Source organism: Antechinus flavipes, chromosome 2 (assembly GCF_016432865.1).
Source record: "Antechinus flavipes isolate AdamAnt ecotype Samford, QLD, Australia chromosome 2, AdamAnt_v2, whole genome shotgun sequence".
Classification (NCBI taxonomy): domain Eukaryota; kingdom Metazoa; phylum Chordata; class Mammalia; order Dasyuromorphia; family Dasyuridae; genus Antechinus; species Antechinus flavipes.
The window spans coordinates 101,108,091-101,133,164 of record NC_067399.1 but is presented as its reverse complement, the minus strand read 5'-3'; positions in this window follow the sequence as shown (position 1 = coordinate 101,133,164).

Sequence of the window (25,074 nt, the reverse complement as noted above, 5' to 3'; positions counted from 1 at the left end):
CCTTCCCACTTTCTCTTATCCTCTCTCTCTTGTTGAGAGAGCAGAATTAAGTCAATTAATTATATATGTAAAAGCATGCAAAACATATTTCTATGTTAGTCATATTACATAAAAGAACACAAAACAAAAAACACAAGAAAATTAAACATCAGTGAGCAGGGAGAGTTTATCAGTTCTCTCTTTGGAGGTGGATAGTATTTTTTTTTTAATAATGAGTCTTTTATCTCAGGGCACTGAATTATTCAGAATATATAAGTCATTTGCAATTAGTAATTATTACAGCATTATTGTGCTGTTGTGTACAGTGCTATCCCAGGTTCTTCTCTCTTCACTTTGCATCCGTTTATATGTTGTGCCATTTTTTTTTTTAATGAGACCACTCCCTCATCCTTTATTAAAGCACAACAGTACTCCATCATGATCATTTGCCACAAGTTGTTGTCATTCCACCAGTTGAGGTCATTCCTCAATTTCCAGTTCTTTTCTACAATAAAAGGAACTGCTACAAATAATTTTGTGCATATATATAATATATATACAAATATATGCATACATGTATATGTATGTGTGTATATTTATATCTATCTATCTATCTATCTATCTATCTATCTATCTATCTATTTTTGGTTATTTTGGGGAAATAGATCTAATAGTAGTATTTCTGAATCAAAGGGCATGTACATTTATGTCCCTTTGGACCTAGTTCCAAATTGTTCTCCTGAATGTTTGGACTATTTTACAACTCCATTAAAAATGCACTTAGTGTCTTAGTGTCTTGTCATGTCTGATAGTTATAAGATGGCCCTTCAGAGCTGTTTTAATTCACATATCTCTAATCAATAATAATTTAGAGCAATTTTATATGACAATAAATAACTTTGGTTTTTTTCTTCTGAAAACTGCCTGATCATATCTTTTTATCATTTATCAATGGAGGAATGATTCATTTTTATAAATTTAACTCAGTTCCTTGGATACTTCAGAAATGTGGTCTCTATCAGAGAAACTTGCTGTATTTTTTGATATTCCATTATTTTTATGGCATATTTTTGTAAAATGTAGTTTTCTATATTATCTCTTTTTAAGTAGCTATAACTTTCCTTTTTCTGAGATAATGATTGCTACTTTTGTCTCTTTTAACTTCAGCTGAAGCATAATAGATTCTGCTCTGTTCCTTTATTTTAATTGTGCCTTTCTGTTTCAAGTATGTTTCTTGTAAACAAAATATACCTAGATTTTGATTGCTAATCCATTTTGCTATCCACTTTTATTTTATGGGTGAGTTAATCATCATTTAGATTCATTTTATGGTTCTATTGATTTTATTTTATTCTTTTTTAATCTCTCTCTCTCTGTGTATTCTGTCCCTTTTCTAAAGTCTGTTTTGCTTCTGACCATTGTTTTTATTAATATGTTCTTTATTTTATTATTCTCTCAACTCCTATTTTTTATTCTCTTACACTCTTATTTCTCCCCTCTAAGACCTACTGCTAATGATCTTTCTGTATTCTGGGCCATCTATCACCTCACTGTTCCAGATCTCTCCTCCTGACCTCCTAGTAATGGAAAAATATCTCACTATGCTCTTTTGTTGGTTCCAACATTTGATTTGAAGTGTTATTTAGAAGAGAATGCTGGAAGGATCCAGCAAGTTTGCTGCCTAAACTCTGCCCCCTAATTGGTATTCTTTATCTGGGGTTGTAAATTAACATGTTGAGAATGAGAGAGGATTATTCAGTCATTAAAATTAAGATTAGATATAAAAAAATAAAATCAAGAATACTAGATTTAATATATATGTGCTTTAGATTTTTAAAGCTCTTTACATACATTATTCCATTTGATCTAATTTGATCCTCATGAAATAGATGCTATTATTAGCCTAATTTTAAGTATGAAAAAACTTAGGCACTTAAAAGTTAAATTCTAAGTAACTAATGTATCATAAATTTCTAGTCTTCCTGACTCCAAATCCAGTGCTTTGTCAAGTTAATTCAGAGTAGAGGAGTATAGACTAGGAGAATGGAGAGAGCATAAAACACTGGGGGACATGAAGAAAGTAAAGAATATATTTAATACAAATGAGGGTCTAAAGACAGAAGCTAAGAGTTATGAAAAGAATGGGATTTTGAAATTCTTAATCTTGAAAGTGATGTAATATCACTAGATGTGAAATCCGTAGTTTTGCTGTATTTTTATGTGTAAGTAAAAAAGTGGTATTCACTAGAGTAAAAGAAACCAGAAGATTGCTCATAAAAAGAGATTGCTTTAAATGGCCTATGATGTCTCTACCAGCTCTGGTTCTATGATTTTTAACATGTATTATTTCATTGTCCTATGTTTCCCCAAACAGAAAGCAGGTTGGTATATAATTGACTCAGGTCTAGTCATCAAATAAAACATGTAAAATTTGCTAAGTTTTTTTTTTTTTAATTGTTCCTGCCCCACTTGCCCTTCTACTTAAAAAAAAAAAAATCCATTGTACTCTCTACTCCAACTTGCTTTTATAAGAGTCATTGTCATTGTTAGGGCCTTTGTACTCGTTTTCTTTCTCTCTCCACCTAAAATCCGCTTTGGAGGAAGAATTTAATATTGATTCTTTACACCATTTTGTGCATTCAGGTCAATTTGTTTGTTTTCTCAGGAGTACTTGCACTTAGCAGTGATATCTTTAAAACCAGGATTTTTATCTTAGGGGCTGTGAACTTTATTTTCAATACTTTATTAACTATATTTCAATATAATTTATCTCCTTTGAATCCCTATCTGTTTTATTTTATGCATTTTAATATATTATTCTGAAAAGTCAATCAGACTGCCAAAGGGATTCATGGCAAAAAAAAAAAAGTCTGAGAAGTTCTGCTTTCAAGAAATTTTGGAGGAGAAACAAAGCGAGAGGTAAGGAAAAATGAGGGCAAATTGGGTTTTCTCAATGCACTTGAGTTCACTCTGGGTAAATAATCATCTCCTCTTCTTAGACTCATTGTTTTGCTGACCTGTCTTCACTCAGATTAGGAATTAGCATTTGCCACACAGAAGCAAAACCCTTTCTGTGAAAAGCACTCTTATTTAGATTTCTTTGATTAAATGGAAACTCAGGTAATTTAAACAATGTTCTTACCTATACATATTATATCTTGCTTTTGAAATGTATGCATTATACAGCATAAAACTGGCCTTTCTCCAAATGAGATCTATAAATTCTGGTTGTAATGTTAACACATTCCTTCCAAGAGTTATAAGGAATGGAGGAGAGGAAATAAGATCAAAGAACAATAATTAAAAAGAAGCCCAGCTCTCAGTTTCTGTTAAAGAGTATCGAGTCATCAAATCTTCAGATGGTATAGAAAAACTACTAGCAATTCTATAAGAAGTAAAACCTGCTTCTTTTTCCTGAACATCTGAATATAAAATGCCCAAATAATGGGATAAAAACATATCTCTACACTTGTGAATTCTAGTAATTTAATTTGGACAAAGAAAATCTCAGAGAAACAAACTAAAAGTGACAAGTGCATGAAAATCATTATTTTATTATTGGGTAAAATCAGATATTTTGAGAACCATTATCAGCTTAAACCAGTTTAAAGCAGGTAATAACCTAGATTAAACAGTATAACCAGATATTTTTCTGAAGATAAGTAAGAAGAAATGTTTGTTTAAGCATAGTCATTAGTAAGTTAAGGGAATGTCTACCCCAAGCATGTGAAGACATCCTGGTGGAATGGGCAGATGAGAACAATTTGTTCTAATGGCCATGAAATCTGATGATGTGAGTGTTTAGAGCTTGGTTAGGAATCCAAGGCCTCCAAGATACCAGTGTCATTCACTGTAACCCAGACCATCTTTATCATTTTGATTTCTGTCTCACTACTTGATGACTCTGGAGGAGACTTTGTACAAATCTGCTTCATTTAAATCCAATTCATATAGTAGTCAAAATATCACTTGTGATGTCAAAATAAAGGACAAGCAGCAACATTTATACAATGCCTTAAACTTTTCAAAGTGCTTTCCTGACATAGATTGTGTTCTGAATTTGCCCTTTCAGGTTAAACAAGGCAGAGCAGTTTGGGTCCCTGCCAGACAGTGACTGACTCTTTCTCTTGCCAGAGTTCTAAAGGACTTGTGTTCTTTATATCATCCAGCTCCACAACAGTGAGTTGAAATAAAAGATTCCAGACTGATAGCACCCCAGAGCTGGAAGAAACCATAAATACCATTTGGTTCAATTTATAACTCAACAATTTTAAACAAATTTGAAAAGTGACTATCTAGACTTTGCTGAAAGATTTCCAGTGAGAGTAATCTACTATTCACTGAGATAGGACAGGCTATAATTTAAAAAAAAAATTAATTTATGGGAAAACCCCCAAATTTTCATTATATAGTAAGATAGAAAGTGATTACACATGTAACTGCAAATCTATTATGCATAACTTCCTATTCCATTTAAATATATAAAAATTATCATATCAATTTCTCTTTTTTAGTTTTGAGAATTGAATGTAAATAAAAAAGGAATATGCTTTTTTCTCAATAGTTTATGGTACTTCTACAAAAATTGACCCTGTAATGGTACATACACATTTTACAGCTAAAGGCCTACTTTTAATTAAGCCTTTATTATTAGGATTTCCCTCCTCCTTAATCTCTTTTACGTCAAACATATATATTTATTTCTTTAAATTTTATTAAGTATACCAAGTTTTGCCTTGTGGAATAAAGCAATGCTTATCTTGATGAATTCTCAAAGTACATCTTAAATACTTAGAAACAATTATTTCCCCAAATCTTCTTTAGGCTCAGTTACTTGGATATTTTGACAAATTCTCCTGTGACATAATCTAGAAGCCCTTCACTAACATTATCACTTTCCTTTGGTTGTTTTCCAGTTTACTAGGTTTTTTCTATTGTTATTGTTCAATCATTTCAATCATGTCTAATTCTTCATGACACTATTCAGGTTTTTATTTTTTGGCAACAATACTGGAATGGTTTGCCATTTCCTACTCCATCCAATTCATTTTACAGATAAAGAAACTGAGAGAAACAGAGTTAATTGACTTGCCCAAGGCCATACAGCTAGTAAGTGTTTGAGGCCAGATTTGAACTCGAGTAGAGGAATCTTTTTTTTACTTTAGACCTGATATTTTATCATGCCATCTAGTAGCTCTTATTTAATAGTTTCCTGCCTAAAACATAGTAGAACTGAAAACACTACTTCATATGTGATTTAACTAGAATGGAATGCTTTAGGATTATAACCTTTATTAGCTTGGATTCTAGCTCTTTTAATGCAACTCAAGTAATGTGTGAAACACAAAAATACATGCAGGTATGCCTGTATATACCCAAATATGTATCTACACACATTTTTACATACATAATATCACCATACATTTTACATTTACATATATATCATATTAAAAGTTGTTTTATATTAAACGTCATGTCTACTAAGACCTTAGATCTTTATCAAATGAATGGTTGTCTAATGCTTCCTCAAATTAAACTTGCAAAGATGATTTAAAAAAGTACATTAGTTAACATTAAATGAATTCCTATTTGCTGTACTTCAATATTCTATTCTATTAAGAGGTTTTTAGATCTTCTTGGATGATTATTATTAAATATATTAGCTATCCTTTATTATTTTATGCAATTTTAATAAGAAAACCATCTTTGTCTTTATCAAGTCTCTGATGAAAAATATTAATAAATTCAAGGTATCCTTGGATTATTCCACTAGAGAAATACTTTGAAATTGACATTGAACCATAATGATTATTCCTTGCAGCCATCCACAGAACCATTTTTTAATATGCCAGCTCTATAGTTTGAGAGCAGACCCTAATTATATATTTTGTCTACTATTCCTCCAGAGTAAACATCATATTTGTGTATATGTAATATATACACACAAAGAAACACATATATACACACTACATATTATCAACACATACACATTATATATTAGATATTTACATACACTGTGCATAACATACTACACACATATAGTATGGTATGTTATATATACACTTATATTTATATATCAAATAAAGTACTATCCCCAAATTGTGAAGTCTATACCCCATTCATCAGTTCTTTCCCCCAGCAATGATAAAATAGTTTCAAGGATAAATTCATCATGTCTCAGGCTTAAGCTCGATTTTGTTTCTCTATTATTTTAATATACTTAACACTTTAATCCAGACCTTAATTTCTGAATCTAGATAGTACTTTTCTAATTTACTACTGTCAATATATATTGGTTTCTTAATATGTTAACCAGAGATCCTCTGATCTAGGTTTTGACTCCTGGCTTCTATGTCCTTGGCTGGATATTCAGGGAAAAAGAATTAAACATGTTGTAACTTCCTGACTTTAGATCAAAAATAGATTTAACGAGGAGGAACTACTGATAGTACAGACTTTGTGATATCAGAAACAGATTAACTCATGTTGCATAAAGATTGACTAGTTTATCTCTTCCTCATGTCTACACATCCTTTTTTCCTAAGGTCAAATTTCCCAGTGTTTGCAACTTGATAGGAGTTACTTGAGGGCAGGATGAATAATTTTAAACCAAATATTCTACTTGACATTTTCCACAGAATTGCTGTCATAAATATTTATTAATGATTATTAATGTCTTTGTTTACAGCAACTAAATTGCTTTATAACACCTTCAGGGAGAGAAGAGATGCTTCAGATCTTAAAAGTTATTCATAGATAACTGGCACATGGCTGAATGCCCTATCATTGCATTCCTTCTTGGGCATTGTTTGTTATATTGTCCCCCCAGAAAACCTCAGGACTTTTGCTGAACTTTCCCTTTCCATGTCTAGTCTGGCAAACATTTCAAAGCTGAATAGGCAGAGACATGAATTAGAGCATTAAATAGGTGCTGTGCCCTCAATCTGATAGAAATGGACATTGTGGACTATAAATATTAATTGGACAAAATAGCAGTCAGGCATCTTTCCTAATTCTAAAAATGTACAATAACAAAGCACATTGTGGATGGCTGATAAATAAGCTTCTGGATATCCTGTGGGGGAAAAAAAAAGCATTGCACTTGAATATGTATAAACAGAATTGTTACTTGTTGGAACAATTAGCCAGACACTATGCTTTCACAAAAAATCTCAGAAAGGAATGATACCTTGAATATTATGGAAGTATTATGGACCTTGATTCCAATATTCTTCATTTAAAAAAAATACGATTATTTTCTAAAAACTTTCTTTCCTCTCTCCTTTATTTTACATCACTCAGATATTTCTATCTATCTATTATGCATGTATGTATGTATATATGTATTTATGTTTGTATCTATTTTTATTCACCTTCACTCTAGTGTTGGTGGAATATTCTTATTTCTCTATTGTCTTTAATCTTTTCCTATACCCTGGATCTTTCCCTGCTATCCATGTTTAAGAAAACCTCTTCTTACTTACAATGATGTTCAAATTATTCTGTATGGCTATAAATCATGGAAAACTCCAATATTTAAGGAAGAAAAATTATGAGTCATCCCAAGTATAGCAGAGTATTAATATATTATCAACAATGATAGTGTCAAAATATTATATAACCAGAAGATAGGTCAGTTGTTTTGCAAGAGCCAAAGATTACAGAAGAACATACAGATGAACAATATGCAACATTGGTACATATATAGTTTTAAGAGAACCAAACTAAGATATCTACCACATTGCTTGGATCCCCTTTTGAGTTTTTGTGTAAAGATTTGAATAGTCATTAAAGAGAAGTTGAAAGATCAATATGGAAAACCAATTAGACTTCTGTTTGAATCTAAAGGCTATAAACTATAAGAAATGGGGAGAAATTGCAAAGTTGCAAATTAAAATGTGATAGAAGGCAGAAATTTCCCTCTTACTAGGTTTCTTCAAGCTGTATCAGATATGTTATAGGGAACATTTTGGGGAAGATTTTGTTTGGATCAAGTTGTTATTGATCTTTTTATATCCCCAAATTTTATAATTCTCTTTCATGAAAAGAGTCATAAAATGAGCAAAGTGGGATATTGAAGGGAGAAGTCATATTGATAAGATCACAGATTCATTGAACTATTGAAACTGTATTATCAGGGAAAAAAAAAAACTTGTAAGTATCATCTCCATAATAATGTCTAAAAATTTTCTTGTAGTCAAACTAGATTCATTTCAAGTCAACTTTTTTCAAAGTTCAAAGTCTTTGTTCTATTACCACAATGCCCCCAGGAATAGTTCAAACTCCTCAGGAATAGTTCAAAGCAAATGATACTGTAAAAATCTGAATCTCAGATGTATCTCACTTTTTAACTGATTTATTATACCTGGCTCTTGTTCTTCCTTCAAATTCTGAATTATTCCTTAGAATCATGGTGTTTTTAATGAACTATGGGTAAAAAGTGTCTGAGATAACAATTCCCAAGATGGGATAAATCCTGTAGAGGTACATTTGCCATAATTAATCCCACATAGAATGTGTCTACACAAGGGAACTGAATTTGTTCTACAGGTATTTATAGAACACCCACATAGTTCGCTGATCCAAGTGTTATAAGGGTAGTAGAAAGTGTCTGAGAAAAATAACACAATCTGTATATTTTGGGGAATTCCTATCTAATTGCAAACAAAAAATGGAAATAATTAGTTGGAAGAGGAAATGGCTTAACTATATATTCAAAGAAATTGGTATTGTCTTCCCCTCTCATCAAAAGGAGCAAATGGAAGGGATGGCTTTTTCTTGTACCAACAGGATTCATGCTAAATTAGACTTGAACAGCCATTATAAGAAATTAATCAATTATGTAAATGATCCTGAAAACAGAATAATAGTGATAACAATAATACCCATGGCTTGCATGCATTAGGCATTTATGTACTTTTATGTATGTATATATATTTCTATCCTATCATTTGTTTATCTATCGTTAATCTTTTAATTTAATGTTAAGGTGCTGTACATTTATTTTGTCAATGTTTCCCTAAAACAATCCTGTGAAAGATAGGTGCTATCATTATTCCCATTTTGTAGATAAGGAAGACAAGTCTCCAAAAAATTAAGTGACTTTCCTAGTTCACAGAGTAACTGCTGGAGATACTATATGAATTTATAGTTTCCTGACTCTTTCCACTTTATCAGTCTCCTTCTGATATACTGATAATAGAAAAACTATCCTTCTCCTTCCTTTGGAATGCTAAGGATTGAAGCCACATGTGAAAAAGGTAGCAAGAAAGGATTTTGGAAGAGAGACTGCCAGGAAGAAGGAAACCACCAATTCATGATCAAGAAAAGAATCTTGTTGTGAAGATAAAAGACAGCAGCAGTAGGTAAAGCAATGGCTACTGGCCAGTGTCTGAGACTTCCTGAACTAAAAGATGAATCAGTCATTTGCTGACTGACATTCAGGAAAGACAGACACAGACAGCAGTGAATAAAACACTAGCTCTGAAGTCAGGAGGATCTAATTTCAAATCTAGCTTTAAATACTTAACACTTCCTACCTGTGTGACCCTGGGCAAGTCACTTAACCCTAATTCCCTCAGGAAAAAAAAGGCAAAGATATATTGTTACTACCATACAGAGGGACACCATCCATCCCTTTCCTAAGGATGAAAACATTCGTGTGTGTGTGTGTGTGTGTGTGTGTGTGTGTGTGTGTGTATGCTCTATGGAAATCAATTAAAACAGTGTGTTTCAGGGCACTGAATATTTTCAAAATAAGGTATCTTGATAAAATGTCCTAAAGAACATTATAAAGTCATTATATGTTTAATAAAGTGATTTGTGTGATCACAACTAATAAAAATTAAGTACTATCACTATTGATATAGTAAATAATTCTTATGTCTGTGAGAATTGAATGGCATAATAGCACCACACCAGAAAATTTAACCCTTTGCATTTGAATTGTCTTAGGAAGATTCTGTTTTCTTAACTTTATAATATTCTTTTCAATTATATGTAAAGATAGTTTTTCACATTTATCTTAGTGAGATTTTGTGCTCCAAACTTTCCCTCTTTCCCTTTCTTCCCTCCTCCTCAAGATGGCAATCAATCTGATGTAGGTTATGCATGTACAATCATATTCAACATATTTCTACATTAGTCATATTGGAGAAAAACAGAACAAAAGGGAAAAAAAATCACAAGAAAAAACCCCAAATAAGTTAAAATAATGTGCATTGATTTGCATTCAGACTTAATAAGCTTTCTCTGGATGTGGATGGCATTTTCCATCCCAAATTTATTGGAATTACACTGAATTGCTGAAAACAGCTAGGTCTATTATAGCTGATCACCACACAATTTTGCTATTATTAGGTACAATGTTTTCCCAGTTCTTGCTTCACTCAGCATTAGTTCATATAAGTCTTTACAGGCTTTTCTGAAATCACCCTGTTTATCATTTCTTATAGAACAATAATATTTCCTTATTTTCCTATATTATTTATTCAGCCATTCTCCAATTGATGGATATAATGATTTTCCAGTTTTTTGCCACCACAAATAGAAGTCCTACAAACATTTTTGCATATGTTGATCCTTTCCTCTTTGTAATAATATTTTATGGATACAGACTTAGTAGTGTTATAGCTGGAGTAAAGAGAATGCACAGTTTTAAAGCCCTTTGGACATAGTGCCAAATGGCTCTCCAGAATGGTTCAATCAGCTCACAACTCTACCAACGAAGTGTTAGTGTCCAAATTTTCCCAGATCCCCTCCAACATTTATCATTTTCTTTTTTTTTTTTCATATCAGTCAATTTAATAGGAGTGAGCTGATACCTCAGTTATTTTAATTTGCATTTCTCTAATTGAAAGTGATTCAGAGCATTTTATATGACTATAGATGGCTTTAATATATTCATCTGAAAATGGTCTATTCATATCACATTTATTAATTGGGGAATGACTTGTGTTCTTATAATTGTCATATTTTAGAAATGAGGCCTTTATCATAAATCCTGGCTGTAGAAATTATTTCCCATCTTTCTACTTTCCTTCTAATTTTAGTTGCTTTGGTTTTATTTGTGCAAAAAACATTTTTAATTTAGTGTAATCAAAATTATCCATTTTGCATTTTATAAGGTTATTTATCTCGTTTTTTGGCCATAATTTTTTCTCTTCTCCAAATATCTGAACTATTCCTTGTTCTCCTAATTTGTTTATTGTATCACCATTTATGTCTAAATCATAAATCCATTTTGATATTATCTTGGTATAAGGTGTAAGATATTGGTCTATGGCTAGTTTTCGCCATGATACTTTCCAGTTTTCCCAGTATTTTATTTTTTTTTTCAAATAGTGAGTTCTTATTCTAGAAGCTAGAGTTTTTGGGTTTATCCAAGAGTGGATTACTATAGTCATTTACCACTGTGTCTTGTATACCCAGTCTATTCCACTAATCCATCATTCTGTTTCTTAGCCAGTACTAAATAGTTTTGATGACTGCCACTTTATAAAAAACAGTTTTAGTTCTTGTATTGCAAGGTCATCTTCCTTTTCATTTCCCCCCCATTAATTCCTTTGATTATTTTTAACCTCTTGTTCTTCTGGAACTCTTTTTTTTTTTCTATCTTTCTTATTTTTTTCTAGATCTATAAAATATTTGATTAGTATAGCACTGAAGACATAGATTAATTTGTATAAAATTGTCATCTTTATTATATTAGCATAGCAAATCTGTGAGCAAGTGATTATTTTTCTAATTGTTTAGATCTGACTTTATTTGTGTGAAAATTGTTTTGTAATTTTGTTTATATAGTTCCTGGGTTTGTCTTGGCAGGTAGGGATCAAAATATTTAATATTTTCTACAGTTATTTTAAATGGAATTTTTCTTTTTATACCTTGCTGGTAATATATAGAAATCCTGATAATTTATGTGAGTTCATTTTGTATCCTGCAAATTCGCTAAAATTGTTAATCTTTTCAAGTAGTTTTTTGGATAATTCTTTAGGATTCTCTAAGTATAACATCTTATTATCTCCAACAAGTGATAACTTTGTATCCTCATTACCTATTTTAATTTCTTCAATTTGTTTTCCTCCTTTTATTGTTAAAATCAACATTTATATTATAATGTTGAGTGATAGGAGTGGGTATCTTTTTCATCTGATCTGACTAGGAAATCTTCTCAATTATCCCTATTACATATAATGCTTACAGATGGTTTTGGATAAATACTACTTATCATTTAAAGGAAAACTTCATGTATTACTATGTTCTCTAATGTTTTTTTAAATGGGAATGGATATTTTATTTTGTCAAAAGCTTTTTCAGTAACTATTGAAATAATCATTTAATTTTTGTTAGTTTTATTATTGATATGTGTAATTATGCTGAGAGTTTTCCTAATATTGAACTAACTTTGCATTCCTGGTATAAATTCCACTTGGTGATAGTGTATTATATTGGTAATAAATTATTGTAATCCATTTGCTAACATTTTATTTACAACTTTTGCATCATCTTTTGAAGATTCTGAAGGTCATTTGGCAAAATAAGGAACTAATACCTGAAGTTCTTTCTTGAGTTGAATTGTCAAGCATTCAAACTGCCAAGAGTGCAACTTTGATAGACTGACTATGCAGTTTAAATGTAAAGTATACATTTCCTCAAATATATTATAGAGAACTCGGGGAAGGCAGTCATTTGCATAGAAGTCAGAACTAGAGATACAAGGGTATTCTCAAAGTTTCTGAGGAAATTTGGAATCAATTGTGAGATATGATTGACACTGGCACAAGACTGCATGGGGTGTCTATATCAAAGAAGGTCCTAGGTTCAAAGAACAAAGGAGAAGTACAATAGTCATAAGAAATGTGAGATTTGCAAAATGAGACATATCTGTATTCTAAATGTTCATGTGGGCTATTTGTGCCTGACTTGTGGTAGAGTCTTCCAAGCCTATACTGGTCTGATCAACCATTGTCAGACACATTAAATATTGTCCCTGCAAGCATGATGTCATTTTGGTTTCCTTTGATTATGAAGGATAACACTATTAATTCCTACAAACTGATGTCAATTTCTTGTGCTAGAAATTTTACAGGTTTCCAAGATAAAATGTAAATTATTTGGGATTTTAATTCATGGATTCAATGAAATGCCTTTTATTTTAGTTGACAAAAGAACTTGTGTAATCTTAGACCTATGGTTCTAAATGTATCATTGTTAGTTTGGGGTGGGGGACATTGCACTAAATTATAACTGAAATCAAAGCACATTCTGCCTGGAACTTGTCAGCTATATTGGAGTAGAAATTCTAATTTAGGTATGTGTTGAACTTAATGGCCTGTGAGGTCTTTTCCAATTCTGAATTTCTCTTGAATATTCTGCCACTTATTGATTTTGAAGTTGAGCAGTAATTGAAGATTAATGGGCCTCAGTTTCCTGTAAAACTTGGGGATTGGGTGAGATTGTTTATAAGGATTTCTTTAACTCTGTCTTATGAAGGAATGTGTCTAGTGCTTTGGATCTGTCCTTACTATGTTCTTTTAATTATTATAATCAACAATATCAATGAAATATAAGTGTCCTGCTAACAAATTTGAGGTAATATGGAACTGGATTACAAAAATTGTATCCAAAAAGATTCTGACACACTAGAAGGTTGAAACGAATCTAAGAAATATAACATTATAAATGTAAAATCTTAAACATTGATTTAAAAAACTCTACAAGATGAAAGAAACATTTAGACAAGAGTTCATGTAGAAGGGTCTAGGGGATGTTGTTGGATTGTAGACTTGATATGAGACAGTAGTGTGATTTAGTGAACCTAAACTTAATGTGACCTTTGTTTCGTGGATAGAAAGATATTGTGATTTTATTGAAGTCTGCACTGGTCATATCCTAGTTAGAATATTTTAATAAATTTTGAGAACCATTTTTAGAAAGGTCATTTATAAGTTTGAAGGCTTCCAAATGATGTTCACCCAGGTCATGAAGGGAAATAAGCACTGTCCTGTAAGTACTCATTAAAGTAACAGTTGATATTCAGCTTGGGAGAAAATAAAGCCTAGGCTGGATAGAGCTTGGCATCTATTTTTACATATTTGAAGTTCTGTCACATGGAGGAGGATTTATGTTTTTTTTTTTAATTTATCCCAGAGGATAGAATGGGGAGCAATGAGGAGAAATTGCTTCACTGGGCTGTATCATTCCCTTAGGAGCGAGATCCTGTAACTCTCTTCTCTTTATCAAACTCCTTATTAAAAAACTTTCAACAATTGGTGACTCTCTTATTTTTTCATTCACATTTCAATATTATCCACTTTGGTTTTTCACCACATAACTCAACTGAATTTGCTTTCTTCAAAGTTTTGAGTGATTTCTTAATTGACAATTATGTTAATGTTTTTATTCTGTATCAGCCTATCTGCTGCATCTGATACCTCTTCTATGCTGGCTCATCTACACATTCCCTCCAATTATGAGTTTTTTGTTTTTGTTTTTGTTTTTTACAGATAATGGACACTTTCTCTACATTCTCTCTTGATGCCTTCATTAGTTCTCATGGGTTTAATATTAGCTAGTTTCCAGTTAGTATGAATAATGGATCTCTCCAATGAGTTGCAGCAATCAAATTCAGAATATATATTTCTACTGGACCAAGATCACTTACCATATTTAAATAAGGACACTTTCAAATAGTGTCTATGTGACTGTATCTTCATGGAGATGAACCTCAGATACACACACACACACACACACACACACACACACAATCTGTAGTCTCTCTATTAAGCACCAATACTACATCCTTAATTTTTTATTATCCTTTCAAACTGGTTATCCTAGAGATATCTCAAAAGGAATATGTCTCAAACAGAACTTATCTTTTCTCCTAAATGACTATTCTTCAATCTACCAGATTATTAACCTTAACATTGTCCTTATTTTCTCACTATTTGTCACCACAAAAGTATAATCATTTGCCAAGTCTTGCTGTTTCTCCCTCCACAGTATCTGTTCATCTGACCCCCCTTTTTGCAACTCACATGGATGAAACCACTTTGATCTCTTAGGGTGCTTTTTAATTCAAAGCCTAGCTCAGTAGCTAATTCTTCCATTTTTACCTGATCTCCAAATTATTACTACTCTCTGAATCTTTAAATTACTTTCTATTATTTGGAACCTCTTTTATCTATATTTATTTGTGTTCATGTTGTACCCTGATTCCCTCAAGAATACAAGTCCACTGAGGATAGAGATTATTTTTTTTTAATCTGTATTCATTCAGACATAACACAGTGCTTTGAAGGCATTAGTAAACATTTATTAAACTGTACTGAAATGAGCATTCTAAGAACAGAAGCAAAGAAAGAAACAGCATAAATAAAAAGCATCTGGTAAATATTTTCTATGGTCCAAGCATGGCATTAAATGCTGATGGTATCAATATAAATGTGAGACAATTCTAGCTTTCAAGTTGCTCATACTCTACTTGGGGAGAACATAATAAAATAATTTCAGGGGCTAAGTTAATGGAAAGCTGCAGAAGTAGTAATGTTTCAGTTTCAGGCAAGATGGCAATGCCCCAGATATTTAGGTTATGTTAGCAGCTTCAACCCCAAAGGTCAGATTAAGAGAGCATAGAAAATGAAGGGATGTAAAGCCTGATAGTCTTCATATCACTGAAAGTAATAGAGTTGGGAGACTCACATTTCATCCATGGTGTGATCAGTCAAGCAGCCAGATGGGCTTTGACAAGCCTGTAGTTAGGGGTGGACATGACATAAAAGGAAAGGGGAGAAAGAACACTGGTGGTGGTGTATTTTTCCAACACACAATGGATCATTCCAATACCATAGGCCCATATGAGTTGCATGCTAATTTTGGAGAGAAGAAGAAAGCAAAGGGAAGGTAAGATGAGATGGGGAGAGAAAATGCCTGGTAATAAGGGTCTTTCTTGGCATGTCTATTTAAGAAAATGAGATAGAAAAGGAGATCATAATAAAGCAGTTGGATAACAGCATTAATTAACAGCATATAATGGATCCTTGGACTCTTAGAATTGTTTATATAAAGTAATTATTTTATATAATATATATGTCTTGTAACCAGTGTTTAAAAGTTATTACTTAATGGTGATTTTGTCAAAATCTGAGATCCAAATGAATTGGAGAAATAAATATATAAGAGGAGCAATAAAGTAAAGGAAAATCTGTTCTATTATTAATGCTTGCCTTTATAAAATAGTAAACATTGTCTTGTTCTCAAATATAGAGAGCTAGGATTCTGAATATAGATGGATGTGCAGCTGAGAGAAAATTGGATGGTAAACACAACATTAAGAAAAATAATAAAAAAAATTTAAAAGGCCATTAGGAACTTCAAGGGCAAATTTAAAAAGGAATTTAGAATGAATTGTATTTAGCCATGGAATACCTACTCAGTAAAATGAATCAATAAAATTAAAAAAAAACATTTGAATTAATACTTCTTGGGGAATAATTTATTATGATGTGTTGTTATTTTGTTGATGCAGTTAAAAAGATATGTTTCAAATGTGAGAAAAAAGACAGATGGAAAAATGAGTTAAATTTTGGATTAGAGGTAATATATTCAGAGAATGATTTTTTTTACAAATACTGTTATTGCTCCAGAAAAAGATTTATAAGGGCCCTGAAATAGAATTGTGCCGATCCATCAAGAGTACATTATCAGTATGAGATACTTCTTCACCATGGCATGGAAGATTACAGAAAAGACATGAGAAAAGTTAAAGGAGAAGATATTCTGAAAAATAACAGGAGTAAATTTATATGGTATCTCCCAAAGAAGCAATAACTTTGAAGTGCCTTTAAAAAGAGAGATAGCAAGTGAACTTTAAGATTTTCATATGCATTTAAAATAAGGGAATTAAGGGTCCTAGATCAGAGTAATATTTGAAAGGAGAACAATCTTTGCAGCATCAGAAAGGGCAAACACACAGATGAGTGAGTGAAGATTTATAGGTGATGCAATGTAGATGCTGCATGCTATTATGCAGAACTAGGCTTGGAAATAGAATTTTCAGGGATATTCAAGGTAAACATAGACATCTTGTATGATGTTCAGTCTCCTGGATAATAGGAAACCGACACAGTGTCAACAAAATAGAAAACTAAATCAGTTTCTTGGAGCAGATGGAGACAATTATTAGGAACATGTGCCTTGAAGTTGCAATGGCTCCAGTTATTTTGTTTGGAAACACATTTAGGCTGTGCCTACTCAGTTTTGATACTTATCCTCATTCAGTTCAGCATGTGTATATGGCAAGGTGGCAGCAGAGGCAGTGGTAGAACTAGTAGTAGTGGTTCAATTAGATGCAGTAGCATGGTTAGCAAATATGCCATACGTGTGTGTGTCTATGTATATATGTGTGTGCATACACAGAATATGTATCATACATGCAGTGTTCACACATGCATATGTATCTATGTATATGTACAAGTACATATACAATCATGCATGCACAAAATGCAATATATGTATACATGTGTATGTGTTCACATATACCTGCTACATGAACATATACATATACTTAGGTATACATGAGAGAGAGAAGTTAATAAGATTTTACTACATTCTTACTGTGTCAGACCATTTCCTAAGCAATAATGATATAAACATAAATACATAGGATAATCTTTGTTCTCCAGGAGCTTTCCTTTTAGAAGGGGAGGCAATATATAAAAAAAGCTAAAAACAAGCAGAGGAAAAAGAAATGGAGAGATAAGATTATTTATGCTAGGGCATAATAGAAAAAGTCTGGTGAATTAAGAATGCAGACTTAAAAAAATAAATACATGGTTGCCCTGGATATCCTCTGGAAAATTAAGATTTTGGTAGGAACCAGACAATTAGAAGATAGTGCAAAGGGACTGAGGGTACTTCTAATGTGAGAAATAATTTAAGGGTACAATGAGCTTCCAGAGTGAAGAAACTTCTATAGCATGGTAGAGAAAGTCCTATTGGAGAGTAAAAAGTACAGACAGCCTGGTGAGGAATGAAGACATCCATCATAATCCCTAGTTGTCTTATGTATATGATTGATTTCTTCAGGAAGAACACAAGCTTCAGAAGAGAATTCAGCATTATATGTTTCTGGTACCCTCTACAGCTTAGAAAACCATCCTGGCATCATAATTATAAGTGAAAGTCTAGAAGAGACATTAAATGACATTTCGTCCCCTACCCTGATAGTCCCATGAGAAACCAACAAGTTCATCCAGGTAGTAAGAGGTATTTTTGAAAATATACAATGATCTTTTTTCTCCCTAGATTCAAGCTCCAACCTCTGCTTATAAAGGGAAAAAAAGCCAAGGAAAAGGGATCAAGGATCATAGAGTTGAAAGGGATCTCTATGATAATTTAAGTCCCAATTAAACAAATATAATTATTTTACCCTACTTCCTCACTTCTTACAAATGTAAGACATATAGCACAATTCAGAAATTAGTTATTGCCCCTACTGCCAGTAAAGGAACCAGCTCTAGCCATTCAAACTTTTTCTTCAGCATTATAATTAGAATACACTCAGTTTCTTGCAAGACTAGAATATTACATTCAGGTTGGTCTCCAATTCTGAGGAGTTTCTTCAAGGCTGGGTGGTCCCAGATCTTTGCTGATACTCCTTTAACTTCTTTCCCATTAGGCTTTGCGGAATAGTGTGAGGTTCAAATAACTACAAGGGTCTCTAGGGCATTTATAGGGATCCCCAACCAGCTGCTGTCACAGGAAGAGGTCTTGCTGAGGGCACAAAGCTGATTACAACAGAGATTCTTAAATCTTTTCTAATTTGCCTATCTTAAAACATAATCTCCATCAACCAGTTATTCTTCAATTCTAGTGCTTTATCTGTTGTCAACCTATTACAGCTACTTCTTAACATGGTCTCAATAATTACTCTGCTTTATAAAATTCAGTCCCTTTTATTATTACATCAATAAAGCTGACTTCATTATAGCTATTGATGCCAGTAAAGTTTAAGTGTTTTACCACAGTCCTTCTGTCAACGACATGCTAATCAGCATGAATGCAAAACACAATTTAAGATGATGTTTTTATTGCTATTTTATGAACTACTTCTTCACTCCCACCCCAAGTAGAAAACACAGTCTGTACAATCCCAACTAGCAAGTGGGATTAAACAGAGTCCAGCATTTGTCTTTTACCATAATCATCTTGAACTTATAAAGAGAAAGATATTACAATTAGCCACCCAGTATAATGGCATATGTGGCATTTATGCCTACTGTATATTTTCATATTTAGTCAAAAAGTGAAGAGAGAAAGAGGTATATAGATGCAATATCCCTGAAAGGCAACAATGTGGAGAATCCAAGAAATGATAAGATTATTCCTTCCTAAAGGATAAAATATTAAAAGAAATGGGAAAAGCAATTTTATTGAAATGCAGTAATCAAAATGTCAAAGTAAGTTGACTAACTCTTAGTTACGAATCCCTTCTCTAAACTATATATTCTAAATTTGTTAGGATACAGCTTCAAATTAGAAGAACAAAGGATACTTTATCTCTCAGATCTGTGGAGAAGGAAGGAATTTGTGGCCAAAAAGAATGGGAGTACATTATTGAATAAAAAATGGATAATTTTGATTATATTAAGTTAAAAAAGTTTTTGTACGAAACAAAACCAATGCATACAAGATTCAAAGGGAAGCAATAAACTGGCAAACATTTTTATATTTAAGGTTTCTAATAAAGGCCTAATTTCTAAAATATATAGAGAATTGACTCAATTTTATAAGAATTCAAGCCATTCTCCAATTGATAAATGGCCAAAGAATATGAATAGACTATTTTCAAATGAAATTGAAAACATTTCTAGTCATATGAAAAAGTACTCTAAATCACTACTGATCAGAAAAATGCAAATTAAGACAGCTTTGAGATACTACACAGCTCTCAGATTGGTTAAGATGACAGGAAAAAATATTGACAAATGTTGGAGGGGAAATGGGAAAATTGGGACACTAATACATTATTGGTGGAGTTGTGAGCTGATCCAATCATTCTGGAGAACAATTTGGAATTATGCCCAAAGTGTTATCAAACTGCATTCCCTTTGATGCAGCAGTGTTTCTACGGGGGCTGTATCTCAAACAAATCATAAAGGAGGGAAAGGGACCCACATGTGCAAAAATGTTTGTGACAGCCCTTTTTGTAGTGGCAAGAAACTGGAAACTGCGTAGCTGACTATCAGTTGGAGAATGGTTGAATAGGTTATGGTATATGAATGTTATAGAATATTACTGTTCTAAAGAAATGATCATCAGGATGATTTTAGAGAGGCCTGGAGAGACTTTCTGAAATGAGCAGAACCAGGAGATCATGTGCACTGCAACAACAAGATTATAGGATGATTAATTTTGATAGATGTGGCTTGTTTCAAAATGAAGGTGATTCAGATCAGTTTCAATGATTTTGCGATGAAGAGATCCATATGAGTATAGATCACAATATAGTATTTTCACTCTTTTCATTGTTGTTGGCTTGCATTTTATTTTATCTCTTATTTTTTCTTTTTTGAGCTGATTTTCCTTGTGCAGCACGATAATTATGGAAATCTGTATAGAAGAAATGCACATTTTAAACACATATTGGATTACTTGCCATCTAGGTGTGGGAGGAAAGGAGGGAAAAATTTGGAACACAAGATTTTGCAAGGGGGAATGTTGAAAATTATCATGCATATGTGTTGAAAATAAAAATGCTTTAATTAATAGGAATAACCACAGCTTCATTGTGAAGAATGTAATAACATCAGTCTTTCCTCTCTTCCTTCTGAAAGATTGAACCCATTTTTTTCAAATTTATGCAATACTCTCAAAGTATCATTATGTAAAGTATCACAAAATTTGGCAATCATGCATGGAATGTGGAATACATTTCCCAAACACTTTTTATATGCTTTTGAAAATGCAGACAGAGTTTTGCCCTGGTAAAGTTTCAATTTTTAGGTTTTATTTCTACTAAGAATGTCAATATTGATGTAACTCAATTTATGCATTAATAAGTCAATACATGTTTCCTTAGAATAAAGGAATGGAATGACTGTCCCTCATATATTATGATTCTTAGTAAATGACACCTGTTATTCTCTTGAGCAATGAGTTTCCTGCCAAATACATTCTTTTCTGTCTGCATGACTTACACTTTCTCTATTGTTCAGAACCCATCTTGTTGACATTAGAAGTTATTTTTAATCTAGAATGTGTAAAATCTGTTCCTTAATGCCTTCTGCACATCCAGCTATTAGCTTCCCATACCCTTCCTTTTTTTTCTCCAAAATCAGAACCTTCAGTTATAAGAGATGAACAAATGCCATTTGTGCCCCACTCTCTCCATTTTTCTCCTCAATTATCTGATTATCCTACTTTCTTGACCTAGGTCTAGGCATCATAAAAAACTAGATATCTCTTCCCTTTTTCTCATTAGTCAAGTAGCATTCGTTAAGCACTATTGCATGCCAGAATAAGCACTGGAGGTACAAAGAAAGGTAAAAAATGGGCAAAATGGCTTCTGTTCTTAAGGAGCTCACAGTCTAATGGGGAGTTCTAGCTCTCCATGCAAAGAACTATCTACAAATTAGATATACATACATATTTATACACACACACAGGTATACAGACAATGCCTTCAAAGGGAAGGCATTCAGATTACAAGATAATGGGAACGACTTCTTGTAGAAGATGAGACTTTAGGTAAGATTGAAGAAAGGCAAATGGCAGGAGAGAAAGCTAGGAATAGGAGACAGTCAGAGAAAATGCTCACAGAAGTGTCTTCTTTGAGAAATAAAAATATAGCAATGTCAGTGACACAAAGAGTATATAAATGGAAGTGAAATCTAAGAGGATTAGAAAAGTAAGAAGGGGGGCAGGTTATGAGAACCTTTAAATACAAATCAAGGATTTTATATGTGATCCTGCAGGCAATAGGGAACCACTAGAGTTTATTAAATAAAAAAAGGGTGTGTACCTATGCTTGTGTGTGTGTGTGTGTGTGTGTGTGTGTGTGTGTGTATGTATGGTGTGTTATGGTTTGATCTGTATTTTGTCCAAATTAATTTGATACCATAATGAAGGATGGATTACTTTAATCAGAAGTGCCACAATTGGGTCTATATCCCAAGGAAATCATAAAGAAAGGGAAGGAACCCACATGTGCAAAAAATGTTTGTAGAAGATCTTTTTTGTGATAGCAAAGAATTGGAAAATGAGTAGATGCCCATCAGTTGGGGAATGGCTGAATGAGCTGTGGTATAAGAAAGTAATAGAACAGTATTGTTCTATTAAAAAGATGGAGTTCCAGGGTTGGAGCCAAAATGGCAGAACAAAGTCAGGAAGCTGCTTGGGTTTTCCCACTTTCCTTCAAAAACAACATGAAACCAAGCTTCTGAAAAGACAAAATGAAACTGCTCTCCATCTCAAGATAAACTGAAAAAAACTTAAAGGAAAGTCAGTCTCACTGGGGTTAAAAGGATGTTCAGCCCAGGTCAGATAGACTCTGGGAAAGTCAGTGAGAGAGAGAAAGTCAGAAAATCAACTGAGACCCCCCCAGTTCTGGCTCAGTAGAAGAGCAAATCAATAGGGAAAGTTCCAGTCCTAGCTCAGAAAGCAAACTCTGGGAAATCACTCTTTACTAAACAGAGCAGGCAAAATGACCTCCTACAAACACAAGGAACCCCTGTGCTCAAAACCAAGGATTAGAGCTGAAAAGAAAGCTTGGGATAGCACCACCTTTACCCCAGGAGCAGAGCTTCATTTTAAAAATGAAAAAGAGGAAATAGCAAAAGAAAAGGAAAGAAAATGAGCAACAAACAGAAAAGAACCTTGACTATAGAAAGTTACTATGGTGACAGAGCAGACCAAAACATAAACTAAGATAAGGACAGAATGTCCACAGAAGAAATCTCAAAGAGTAAGATAAATTGGTCTCAAGACTTATTGGAAAAGCTCATAAAAGACTTCAAAAGACAAATAAGAGAGGTAGAAGAAAAAATGAGAAAAGAAAAGAGAGATATGCATGAGATAGTCAACAGTTTGGAAAAGGAAGGAAAAATTTTTCTGAATAAAACAACTCCTTAAACAGTAGAATAAACTAAATGGAAAAAGAGATAGAAAAGATAACTGAAGAAAATAATACATTAAAAACTAGAACAGGAAAATGGAAACTGATAACTGTGAGAAAGCAAGAATCAAACAAACCAAAAAGAATGAAAAAATGGAAGAAAATGTGAAATACTTTATTGGCAAAACACTGGAACTGGAAAATAGATCAAGAAGAGACAATTTAAAAATTATTGGCCTATCTGAAGGTCATGATAAAAAAAAATGCCTGTATAGCATTCTACGAGAGGTCATTAAAGAATACTACCCCAATGTTCTAGAAACAGAGGAAGAAATACTCATTAAAAGAATTCATCACTTATGTTCAGAACAGGATCCTACAAAGAAAACCCGAAGAAATGGTTGCAAATATCTAAAAATATAATTTCAAGGAAAAAATATTGCAAGATGCCAGACAAAAACAATTCAAATATCAAGGAGCAACAGTCAGGATTACCCAGTTTCTGGCAGCTTCTAAAATAAAAGATTGGAGGGCCTGGAATACCATATTCTGGAAAGGAAAGGATCTGAGGTTATAGCCAAGAAATAACTCCCCAGCAAGATTCAGCATCATCTTTCACGTTGAGGAGATGGTGCTTCCATGAAGTAAGAGATTTTCAATCACTTCTATTGACAAAACAAGAACTAAACAGAAAATTTAATGTACAAACACAGGACTCAAGAGAACCATAGAAAGGTAAAGAAGGGGAAAAATATATTTAAAAGTTGAATTCTTTACATGCATAAATAGAAAAACAATATCTGTAACGCTTGAGAACAGTATCTGACACTAACACAGATAGAAGGGGGCATCACATGGACTGAGAGTGTGGTTGTGAATAACCTCTGATGTTATAACATCAAAGGAAAAGACCTGAAGGGGTAGAAAAAGTTTGTACTGGAAAGAGAGAAAAAGGAATGTATAAGGGGACAATTAGTTCCCAGTAAGTGGCACAAAAGACCTATTTCAGTCTAGGGAATGAAGGGAGGGGGATGAGCATTGTATGAAGCCTGATCTCATCAGTTTTGACTCTTATGAGGGAATAACTTAATCATTCAGTTGGGTATATAAATTTATCTAACCTGAAAAAGTAGTAGGAGGAAAAAGAGGAAAGAAAAAATGTTGGGCACCAGAACTCTGGAGAAGTGTACTTGAAACAGGAGATTATGCTACTCTAGTTCACACATATTCAGTATGCTATAATGATATAATTGTACTAAGATATATAAGGGCTGAGAAGGACTGGAAATGAGTCATTCTATTTTTGACCATCCTCCTGGTGGCTCTCCTGCCTACTTCACTCCTCCATTAAGACCAAGGCTGGTCCCAAAATCTTCCAGAAAGCTAGCCCGGACATTACAAAAAAGAAGGCACAGGATAGAAGGAAAGACAGAAACACTATTTTTAAAAGGTAAGAGAAGGGGGAAAGAGTGATAGAAGATAAGGTACTGGGGAGGGTGGGTTAAAAAAGCATTATTAAGCAAATGAAGAGGGGTAATAGAATATAAGGTAATGGGTAGGGTGGGTAAAAAAATACAGATTAAGAACTGGGTAGCAAGAAAGACCAAAATTATATATAGGGGAAAAAATAGGATGGAGGGAAATACAAAGCTCATAATTATAATTGTGAATGTGAATTGGATGAACTCTCCCATAAAATGGAAGCAAATGCCAGAGTGGATTAAAAAATAGAATCCTACAATATGTTGTTTACAAGAAACACATTTGACACCGAGAGATACATATAGAATATAGGTCAAAGGCTGCAACAGAATTTATTACACTTCAGCTGAAGTAAAAAAAAAAGGGGAGGGGATTAGCAATCTTGTTCTCAGATAAAATAAAAGTAAAAATAGATCTAATTAATAGAGATAAGGAGGGAAAGTCCATCTTGATAAAGTGTATAGCAAATGGTGATGTAGTAATGATACTAAATT